Source organism: Amborella trichopoda, chromosome 3, assembly GCF_054954075.1.
Source record: "Amborella trichopoda isolate Santa Cruz 75 chromosome 3, AtrichopodaSantaCruz75HAP2 v2.0, whole genome shotgun sequence".
NCBI classification, from domain to species: Eukaryota; Viridiplantae; Streptophyta; class Magnoliopsida; order Amborellales; family Amborellaceae; genus Amborella; species Amborella trichopoda.
Genome location: NC_142338.1, coordinates 17,767,588 through 17,771,753, shown reverse-complemented (window position 1 = coordinate 17,771,753; position 4,166 = coordinate 17,767,588). Strand labels below are relative to the sequence as shown.

The 4,166-nt window shown below is 31.5% G+C and overlaps 1 long non-coding RNA gene across 1 annotated transcript; it reads right to left on the bottom strand.

The window, feature by feature from the left end:
* Positions 1 to 227: 227 nt before the first annotated feature.
* Positions 228 to 3,941, bottom strand: LOC148782788 (uncharacterized). The gene is made up of 2 exons (XR_016050851.1): positions 3,824 to 3,941; positions 228 to 452 (listed from the first exon to the last, which is right to left on the bottom strand). It is a non-coding gene; the product is annotated as an uncharacterized LOC148782788 (long non-coding RNA).
* Between the last annotated feature and the right edge of the window lie 225 nt (positions 3,942 to 4,166).

Sequence of the window (4,166 nt, the reverse complement as noted above, 5' to 3'; positions counted from 1 at the left end):
TTAAAAGAAGGTGGGTTCAATTTCTTAAATTGTTCAATATTACTCCTACCATTTCCCATAACTGACTGCTTGGTGGATTGTTGTCTTTCATCTGATGTTGCATTAGAGCCACCATATTTTTCAAGGCTTTGTGAATTCCTTCCATATTAGCTTCAGCTATTCTGGATCTTGACTCCGTCTCAGTCCGTACACTCAATAAATGTGATTTTAAGTATATTCTTTTTAAATTTCCTAAGAATCTTAAACCTATTGCTCTGATACGATATTTGTCACACCCCAAGAATTACAATACTGAGATTCCTGAGATGTGACAGTCAAAACATTTATACATCTCTTGATAGGACAATTTACAATGGCGAATTCTTACAAAGTAACAAAAGAAAGTTTAAGCACAACTACAGTATCTTCCAAAGTTGATCCTGACGAGCACTCAAAATGAAACCGCAGTTATCCTGAAAAAATGTTTACCATAATTTGATCAGTTTGGCTACTCAGTAAGTGATCATCATAATCTTAAAAATAATCATGATTGAAAGATATCAATATTTTAAAAAAGGAGATATATTAACAGAAATGCATTAACAGTTTCAATTTCAAAAAATGCATAATTAAGTATAATTCGAATAGTTGAAATGCATATAACATTTTAACGGTAATGCATAATTCAAAGGATTTCAGAAATTTCCCTACTGGCGTCTCAAGTAGGTATACTATATACCCCATCAGCGTCCTGATGGGTCCACTTAATCCCTATCGGTGTCCCAAATAGATCCACTTAATCCCTGTAGGTCCACTTATACCTCACCAGCGTACCGAATGAGTCCACTTAATCCTTACCGGCGTCCCAGATAGGTCCACTTATACCTCACCGACGAACCGGGTGAGTCCACTTGCATACTTAAAGTATTTCTAAATCTCTTTAAACATTCTAAAGCAGCAATATCATGTACTCAACATATCACTGAAATTATTAATATGAATTTCACTGACACCATTAATAACAGTCACTTTCAATAACATTTCAAAAATAACCAATCAAATATTTTGGGCTCAAATTTAGAAAGGTAGCAGTTCGTAAAGACATTCTAGCATAATTGCCAATCTAATATGTATAGAAAAACTCTTATAAAAATTCAAGAATACGGAAGTATCACAATTTATGGGATGTCAATTCGCAAATAAACATTTCACAGACAATGTTATAATCAAATGCAAAAATACCAGTTTTCAAATAATAAGGCAATCATTTGCATATAAAATTTACAATGTCTAAATATTAAAAAACAGTAGAAAGAATCTCACAATTTTACTGAAAGCAAAAATATCACATTTATTTTTAATAATTTCGCAGTATCTAAAATTTTCTAACAATGGATAAGAAAAATAAATAAATTTATTTCTAAGAATTTACAGCATTTAAAATTTTTAATACCAATAAAATATCACAATTTTATTAAAAAGATTATTTTTCAAAATAATGAGGTCGCTTGCGCATAAAATTTATCGCGCCTAAAATTCATGATAATAAGCAGAAGTAATTATTTCATTTCATTTTTAAAAAAGAACGGATTATTTTCAAGATAATGAAGTCACGTACCTAAAATATTTGAAAGGGAGCTTCCGATAAAAATTTGGCTAAAGAGAAAAAGAGCTCACGGCGTTTCAACTAGAGAGAAAGAGATCTCAAAATTTTCTAGAGTGAGAGTCCTCACCTTTCCTATTTAAATTCTTATAACATATTATTATATTATTTTATTAGGCTCCACTTCATACCTGAGGTGTTACCCTAATATTACGGTAGAAAAGATTAAGCCCCACGTCAACTAAGGACCTAGTAAAAGAAAGGAAAATGCTTAAACCAAAAGCTTTTAAAGATAGTGATGGTCCCTAAGGACTATCATGCTCATATGGACCATCAATTATTAAAAAAAAAAATTCTCTTTTTTTTTTTTTTGGAATTTTAGGATTATTACATAACCATGATGTTATGATCGACTTAAGGCACTTGAATTGCAATTTTCAATGAGTTATGAGGTGAGGCTTTACTTATTTTAATAATATTGCAGACCTGTCAAACCATTTCTATCAGGTTTTATTAGCATAAAAAAAGAGGGAATACATTTTTTCTCTTTATATTTCTCACTCCTATAAAGCTAAAATATGACCAATGGAACAAAAATGATTATATTATAATAAGTAAAGTACATTCAATTTATATTAATTATACAGGTAAGTTATAAATTTTTGTGAAATATTCCTCCAGATGTAGCTAAACAGTGGCAATGTATTTCCCATAGTACATCCATATACTACTCAAACAGCAAAAACTCATTTCTAGATAATATATTTCACCAATTATATATATAATATTTCAATAGGCAAAATATTTTTAGGTAACCCAAATGACCCCTTAACTGTAGTTCACCCATGTACATTACTCATATATCAGTATATGGGTTCCTTATTAAAAATTACCATAAGCACCCCTCACCGGCAGCACCTTTTTTTTTTTTTCTTGAATATCCCACTTATCCGACAATTATAATACGGGTTAGTTGATAAACCCCACACTGGTTAAATTAACAAAGGAGACGTACTCTTAGGGGAGTATAGTATAAGTTTACTCCATCAGTAAAAAGACCTACGAGGAATTTTTTTCATTTAAAATTTTAGGAACCACTTAATAATCACTAGGTGATTATTTTCGAAAGTTAAATTTTGAAATTTGAATTTTCTAATACTTAGATCTCACCATCTAAAATCAGACAGTCTCTATTCAATCTTGAGACAATATTTTTTTCAAGTGTGTAGAGGGTACAATTAAAAAATAAAAAAAAATTTGAGGTTAATCTATTGATTGATTGAAAATGTTATGTCCCCAAAATCAGACTTCCTTAAATTAACCCTAGGTGTGGTTTTACTTGAAGCAGTATACTTCTGAAGGACTATAATATCTTTTCATAAGACTGTGACATGGGATTTAAAAGGAAAGAACTCCAGTGGCAATCATACAAACAAAGAAGACGCTAAAGACAAGGTGTGAGGGGTGGCTTTTTCTTTTAATTACCAAAGGAGTTTATACTCCCCCATATTAAACCACACCAAGGATTAATTTAAGGAAATCAAATTTTGGGTATATAACCCATAGATTGACCACAATGAAACAAATTCCTTTTTACACACTTGAAAAATTAATGTCTCAAGATTGAACATCGACTGTCTAATTTTTAGAAAGAAAATCTAAGTGTTAGAAAACTCAAATTCCAAATTTTAACTTTTGAAAATAATTTAATTAGGTAATTCTAAAAATTTTAAATTAAAAAAATCTTTCCAAATAGATCTTTTTACTAAAGGAGTAAGCTTATACTATACTCCAATCGGAGTACGTCATTTCTTTTATTTAACCACAATGTATTTAAGGAGTGTGAGGGCTTTATCACTTGTTCAGTCTTGTAATTGTTGGACTGGTGGGTAATTCAGGAGAAAAAAAAGCGCGGCGTGCTTATAATTTTTGGCAAAAAGGAGCCCATGTGGTAATAAACGAGCACAAAAGGTATCCGTTGGTAATTTTCTCTTTTTTTAATACCACAATGAGCAATGAGAACTTTTGTATCCGAAGATATGACTTTAATGTCAAAGCGACCATAATGACTTCCCACTAATGCAAAGTTTCCAAGTTTCATAATGAAGAACCAATTTAATTCCCTTAATTAAAAAGAGTAATTCTCTCTTGGCCGATGTTAAAGCTTGGTCCTCTCACTTGCCAGAAAAAGCAATAATAGAAAATTTTCAAATAACATGACATCAGCAGAAAGTTACCCACATTCCGATTGCAAGGTCTTTTTTTGATGAGGCTTCTCTCCAAAATCCTCAGCCTGCAAGTGGAAGTGACATTCTTAGAAGTTATAATGGCTCATTTGTTGTTGCATTTGCCAATCCTTCGGGAATAGTATCAAACAATTTTACAGAATTTCATGCTTTGCAAGTAGGAGTGGACTTGTCCATCCAACTCCATTGTTTCCCCTCATAGATCGAGAGTGATACCTCATTATCAAACAGTCTAATTCATGATCGATGCACTCAATACTGTTGCTGCTAATTGCCAACATAAACTTTCGGATCGCGATTGGTCCCTAGAACATATTTTTTATGAGGCAAATATGTTG